The following is a 7,538-nucleotide window of genomic DNA, read 5'->3' on the forward strand; positions in this document are numbered from 1 at the left end:
GTGGTCCCACCTGGCCAGGCCTGCGTGACGTCCCTCTGGCAGCTGAGGGCCCACCTGGCCAGGCCTGCCCGTGCAGATTCCTCTGGGCCCTCGGTGGCAGCCAGCGTTCCTTGCTCCCAGGAGTGGGCGGCACCCTCTGGAATGCGGGTCTTATGATTTACTATCAGACAAGTAGGTCAGACCCGCCTCGGGGAAGAGAACTCTTGCTTCCATGCCTGCCCCAGGGAGAAAGAGCAGAGGAGAGCCGGGGAGGGGAGGCCCAGGCCCCTTTCACCTTCATCTTTCTGATGCTGCTTTGAAGCAAGGGATGGAGGACAGAAGGCCAAATGCTCAGGAGCCAGGATCCCTGTGAGAACGGATAGGAGCGGGAGGCACGCAGTGCCCGGCCTGCTCCTGCAGGTGAGAGTTTAGGCCTTTATCGAGCACGTCTTCTGAGGGCTGCAGGCACGTTCACACAGAGGCACGCGGCACACTGAGCATCGAATGAGCGAGCACACAAATGAGCAAATGCCGCTGCTCGGATCCCTGTCTACCATCCGTGGGGTGCTCCAGGTCCTACGACAACATTCTGTCGTTTCACATGCTGTCTTCTCCACGGACTTCGAAACACAGACTGCTTTTCATCTGCATTCAACCAGACTGATGTCCATAAAGAACAACAAAAAATTAATGAGAAGATGGTTTATCATATACAGTCCAGTACTGTTCTGTATGGTAAATTCTGCTCTTCTAGGATTTATAGCTATAAACCTATCTGAATAGCGTGGATTGAATAACTCCTTTCTACTGAATTCTTTTAAAATGCTGGAAGAATATTGGAGGCAAGTTGGAGACAGTTTTGAGGCAGAAGAAAGCCAGCAATGGAGGTGAGTAAGGGGCTGGAACATCTGCCCTCGTGCCTAGATAGGAACCCAAGTCAGGGCAGCCACCTCCCCACCCAAGGTAAGGTAGGCAGGAGACTAGTCGGGAGTGTCTAGCTAATTAAGCCACATTTGACATAGCCAATGAGATGAGTCAGTGGGCCCAACCATATTTGATTTAGCCAATGAGATGAATCAATGGGCCCAGCCACATGTGACATAGGCAATGAGATAAATCAGTAGATCCAGCCACATTTGACGTAGCCAGTGACATCAGTGGGCCCAGCTAATGATCAGCTGACATGACCTAGATTAAAAAACAAACCTCGCAGACTGTAGCTGCCGGGTCTTCTGAGCCTCCCTCTGCACTCGGGCCCGCTCCTTCCTCTCGGGAGTGGACTTCCATTTTTCCTTTTCCTTTCACTAGTGGCATGTTTGGTTCAGTTCTTTGTCTGGGACACCGAGGACTTGGATACCACCCCAGAAGCCATCCTGCAAGTGTGAATCTGGAATAAAGGGACGGCAGTGCTACTTTCAACGCGTCGTTCCCCGGGGGTGGGTGCTACCCCGTGTCACTAGTGATAGAAATGCCTGTGTCTGGGCGACTGAGAAAGAAGAGAGGTGCATTTGGATCCTGGTTCTGAAGGTTCGAGACCCAGTGGTCACACCCAGTGAGGGCCTTCTGGCTGGCAGGGACTCTGCAGAGCCCGAGGTGTGGAGGGCACACCCCGGTGGGACCCAGCAAGAGCAGAGTGTGTGTCCCAAGTCTGCTCCTTACAAAGCCACAGACTCGATTGTGGGGCCCCCGATGGCCTCACACAACCCCTAGCACCCCCTGAAGTGCTCCCTTCCTACCTCACAGCTGGGTTATGCCTACACCCCTCAGCACAGTTACAGCAGCTCCCCGTTTCCACTCACAGATTTCCGCGGGCATGCTCAAACTACAGGACTCCCCTTGATGCAGGGCCTGAGCCGGAGCCCTCAAGGCCCCCACTGTGGAGAGCCGCCGCCACTGTTCTTGTGACTCGCCGTTGCTGGCACGTGCTCCCCAGATGAGGCCCTCGCAAGAACAGCAAGCTGGCTGCCCGCTAGTGGGTGATGTGCCGAGGTCCCGGGGACGTGCTTGGTGACAGCAGTGGCACTCCTCAGGCCCTGGCTCCCCACAAGCATCCCTCGCCTCGCCTCCCTCGCGGGTTCCCTGACAGCCCCCAGTGCATGGACCCTGAGGCTCTCACCCTCCTAAGGAGTTCTAAGTCCCTCAGCAGGACAGGTCCCTCTTCAGATCAAAATGTCCCCATCTCAGGTATGCGTCCATCTAAGAGTAACACATGGTATTTGTAAGTTTAATATAGGCCGTGGAAAACATGCTGTCTTTGGGAGCAAGTTATTCTGTAATTATTTTAAAGACTGATAAAAAAGAAAGTGGTCTGTTTGTATAATATTTATTTATAACAGGAGACACGAATATAAACTTTTGTCTATAAACTAACTCCACTATAACTATAACCAACGGCGAGCGACTTCCGATAAGCCAGAGTACTAGCCACATACAGTAAAATCCACGGGAGTGTAGCTAGCCTATGGGTCACGGCTTCCGATCCTGAACATCGGCCTAGAAATTGCTCCGGGGCCAGCAGGTGGACCAGTGGTTGGGGCACTGGACTCCCGCGTAGCCGACCATGGTTCGGGACAGGACCTGGTGGCTTGCTTTCTCACTTTCCTTCTCTCTTTGGTCAGTGTATGTGCCCTACAGCAAGTTTAAACATAGTAATAATAAATAAAATAAATAATTTTATAAAAACTTAAGCGTCGCTACTCCTGAATGCGTCTTGTGTGGTATTTTAAGTGTGATGAGCTTGGCCACTGCGTGGTGCGGCATGCCCATCCCCCTCGTGCACTCCCCAGGGCCTCATGGGAAGGCGGTAGGTCAACCCCAGGGCTGGGGTGGGCGCTTGTGCACCAGGAGGGGTCTGCACGAGCGGCTGAGACCATGTGCTTGTGTGCTAGAGACTCGGTCTCTTAAATATGTCGGTAAATAAAACAAGCCTGGTTAAAGCTTGTGCTGCCCACTTGTCTCAGGTTCTTCGAGAACTTTCTGAGGCCTCTGGCAGCTTCATGGCTGAGAGCTGGCACCAAGCCCTGGTGGGGCATCCGGCTCCCTGCCTGTCAGGTCTGAGGCCTCTATGGGACTCTGCTGCCCCCTTCTCCCCTCCCCTACAGCTGCAGCTGCAGCAGCCACCCCTGCAGAGCCCCCGCACTGCAGCCCGGGTTTCCAGGTGGGAATCATGCAGCGACCCTGCCAGAATCTGCCCTGTGGCTCTGAAGAGCCCTGCTCTTGCCATACAAAGTTGGGGGCTTAGTCCGCTAAGTCACCCCTCCAGCAATTTCAGGTCAGTGCTAAGAGCAGGCAGCAAATTACCACCCTGGGGGGAGCAGAAACGGGCAGCATCGATCTTCCCTACAACCGAGTCTTACAAAGAGAAGGGAAACGGCACTGGGGGGACCGGCCGGGCCACAGAAACCCCAGCCTGGAGCCGAAGTTGTGGTTAAGCAGTCCAGACCTGGTGGGGTGCTGCCTGTGCGCGGGGCCCTCTGGTGTCTGTGGAGCAGGCAAGAAATGGCCCCTGTGGGCCACATCAGCCCTTCCTGGCCCCTCCGGGGTCGCACCTCACTGCTGCCCCTGCGGTTCCCAATGGGGGGTGGGGGCTTCATCCATTGCCCAAGTAGGAAGCGCCTGGGGAGATGGGCCAGGCTGCTGTGTGTGTGGGTGGCTGGGACCTGGCCAGTGCCCGGTGGACGCCAGGTCCCAGAAAGCACAGGACCCGCTGCCTTCAGTCCTGTGGCAGGAGGAATGCCTTGCCTCCACCCTGGCTCCTGCCGCCAAGCCCACTGTCCGCTCCCGCGAGCACTGAGGGCCATGGGTCCTAAAGCCACCACGCGGCCCGGCTGGCTGTGGGGCCTCGCAAACCCATGCTGCGCTGTCCACGTGGCCACGGGGAACGGAGGGAGCTGTGTCCTGGCTGCCTCTCCAAGGGGCCTGTGGAATGGCTGCCCTGTGGGGTCAGTGGGCTCCTGCATTTCCCGGGACTCCCACAAACCCAGGGCTGAAACCCACAGCTGCTTTCTCTGGCACAGTTCTGGAGGGGAGTCTAACATCGAGGGGAGGCAGGCTTGCCCTGGAGAGGCCCATTCTCTGTCCTGCAGCTCTGGTGTCACTCGCCGTCCTGGCTCGCAGGCGGGTTGGGCAGCCTCTGCCTGTCTTCACCAGGCGTCTCCCGTCCTGAGTTCTCAGGACCTTCTCAGCAGGGCGCCCTCCATCCAGCAGGAGCCCCCAGCTGAGCACCTCTGTACAGACCCAGTTCCCGAGGAAGGCCACGTCCGGAGGCCTGGGCTAGCAGGTGGTATGCAGCGGGCGTGTCCTGAGCCATGAGAACAGTGGCCCGCGTTTAGACCGAACTGTGACGGTCAGATTCCGCTCCTTGTAACAATTCAGACTTCCTGTCTGCACCGAGTTTTATACGGCGAGTAATGTTATAAGTATATAAATTGAAAAGAAGGACGAAGAAATAGATTGTATCTTCCCCAGCAGAAAATATGAGCCAACCAAACTTACAGTGAGGGAAGGTTGTACTGAGCTTTTAAATTTTGTTTGTAACCCTGTGTCACATTGGATGAAATAGCTTCATGTGCAAGTACTTGCTATGTAGGCAGTACTAAATGGTTCTTTGAGGACAGATGGAGAGAAGGAAGAGAAGGGGAGGGTGGGGCCAGGGTTCCAGCACCTCGCCCTTCTTGCCCACTCTCAGAGCCCTTAGAGACCCACGTATTTGCCTTCCAGCCTCGGGGAAGACACAGGAGGGTTCCATTAGTTTTAAAACACAAGGTGGCCATTCAGGGATGTGTACATCTTGTTGTTGTTAGGTTTTCCATAGGGTGCATGAAATCACCCGGCAGAGACAGGGAATGCGAGACATCACCCCTCGGTGGGATGGCCATGCCTCAATCCCTTTTCCTCCAGACTCCTCTCGGGATTTGGGGCACACACACACACATGCGTGAGACATGATATTTAAGCTGCCAGGTCTGGGATTTGAACCGTGATCAACCATGTAGGAGTCCAGTACCATAGCCACCATGCCACCTGCTGGCCCTGAGTATGATCCTTTCACCCTGAAGTAGGTCAAAATAAAACCAGAGCGGGAGAGAGATGATCCAGCCCCTGCTGGTCAGGCTCTGCCTGCTTTCATTCCTGAGATGTGGGGCCTCTGGAAGGCCTGGCGAGCTTACAGTGCTTCGTGTGGATGAGAATTCCTCCATTTAGCAGGTGCCTGTTCCTCACCCTCTGTGCGAGGAGCGGAGGCGGTGGAGCCCCGGCCGAGGTGAGGAGCACGGCCAGAACATCGTCGGGAAGTCTGGCTCCCAGGCCAGCCGTGAGGCAGCCAAACCACGCTGCCCCCATCCCAGGTGGGAGCGAACCCACCACAGGCCAATCTGCAGAGCCAGAGGCCCGCCAGGCTTCATGGTGTCTAAGGTTCAGACAGTCTAGAAGCCTCCCAGGAAAAATCAGAAGGTGTCTGACTTCTGTGCGTTTACGAAAGCACGTAGGGTCAGGACGCAGGAGGCGTCCTAGGCCAAGCCCTGGGCTGGTGGGAGGCGTCGGGCCCTGAACCTGGAGCAATGACGGGGCTGTGCCTCAGCCGCCTCCTGACCTCACATGGGCCTCTCTCCAGACTCCCAGGCAGCCATCTGGACCCTGAAACCACCAGCAGTATTGGGGTCTCTCCCCAGACACCTCATTTCCAAAGGCCCTGGGGACGGAAACTCCAGAGGAGGCACCCGGAGTAACGCGGGAGGTTCTCTCCTGTCATCTCTTCACCTTCTGGCAAAGCGCGGCTGCACCCCCATGACGCTGACTCCTCCACCCTCGCCCTCACCACCCCTCAGAGTACCGAGTCCCTCTGGGACGTGGCCTGTCCTTTGCTCTGAGTCGATGTCTCACGGCGTCCCCAGTGACCGCCACTTCCCTTAGGTGCCTGCTCGACAACGCGCTTCCATGGGCATGGCTGTAAAATGAAGTGAAATAAACCCGTTGGCTTGGCCGGTCGCATCCTCCGCCTTGTACCTCCTGCCCTAGCACGTGAGATGCAGGAGCGTCAGTACCCTGGGAAGCACAGAACGAGTGCCCGAGGGCTGTGTCCCAGGTGGGGAGTCCTCGGCGCGATGGTTAATGTGACGTGTTCGTGACCGGGCCATGAGGCGCCCAGACATGTGGTTGAACGGGTCTGGGTATGTCTGCGAGGAGCTCTCTGGGTGAGGCTGACGTGTGAACAGGAAGACTGAGTGGGCCCGTTGTCCTCCTCAGGGTGGGTGGGCATCTCCCATCCACGGGGCAGGGGCCATCTCCCGCTGCCTGGTGGTCCCTGCCTGAGGACAATGGTCTTCTTCCACTTGCCGCGCGGGATCTGACTGGAACTTACCCCAGCGGCTCTCCCGGTGCTCAGGTCGGCACTCAGGTCACAGTGGGCCGTGTCCTCTCCAGGGAGTTCAGGTCACCAGCTGCAGACCCTGGGCCTTCTCAGCCGCCAGGTTCCCGTGCACCGAGTCCTCACAGTAAACTTCTTCCCAGCTGCTGCTCCCTCTCCGGAGAAGCCGGCTCACTGCTCAGGACACCGTGAGAAGTAGTCCCACCGCTTCCCCCCGGGCACACGGACCTTTACTCTTTTCTTCTATAAATCTCGAGTCATTTCCTAAGTCGTTTACGTAAGAATAAAGAATGCTAGGTAAATTTATGAACAATTTTTAAGAATTTAACCTGGTAAACCCAAATTTGCATTTCATGTTTTTTAAGCTTGAAGGTCTCAATGCAAACTAGGCTAAGCCTTCTGAATATTCTGTGCTCAGAAATTTCTTTCTGGGAGCCTGAAACATAACTTCCTGATAAAAACTGATTCCAGCATCCAAATACTTCTCTGATAGCTTTTAGGTTTTCAATTCTTCAAGTTTTGTTTGTTGTCTTGCATTTTCAAAACACAATATTTACATAATTTTTGAAACTTTTGAGAAAGTGTGTGGAAGAGAAAAGGCAGTTGTTTTCATTGTACCACAATTGCAGATCATTTTAACCGCTAAGTAAAAGGGAAACACCCAAAGTTTTACATCATCTGTTTCTTTATAATCACTTGCGCTCAAGGCTAATTTTTGTTCACTTAAGAACCATGTTAAAGGGCCAGCCAGATGGCGTGGTGGTCGGGGTGGCTGGATCCCACATAACTGGTTGCGTGTTTGAGTCCCGAACCCAGGGCTTTCCCACTTTGTCGATTTTCCCCTCTCCAGTGAAGAAACGTGCTCTATAGCAAAAATAGATAAAAAGATCATTTAAACCACACATGAAATGGATTCTGGTGCACGAGAATCTTCAGCGTTGGAAGAATACTGCCACGTCCTTCTGGCAAAGCAGGACAGTGCAGACCGTGGCTAGTCGGCTATGTGACGGAGGTGCCCCGCCGGAAGAGGACGTGGGCACGAGCACCTCATGTCCCCTGCCCCGGCACCATTTTACTGACACGTGGTCCCCACATTTGGAAAAACACACGTAAGGCATCTGAAGACCACGGCTGAGACTTTACCTGTCGCACCTCGCCGTCAGCCTCCAACCGAGTCTGGTGTCAGTGTCTCAGT

This window comes from Tupaia chinensis, unplaced genomic scaffold, assembly GCF_000334495.1.
Source record: "Tupaia chinensis unplaced genomic scaffold, TupChi_1.0 Scaffold146386_1, whole genome shotgun sequence".
Lineage (NCBI taxonomy): Eukaryota > Metazoa > Chordata > Mammalia > Scandentia > Tupaiidae > Tupaia > Tupaia belangeri.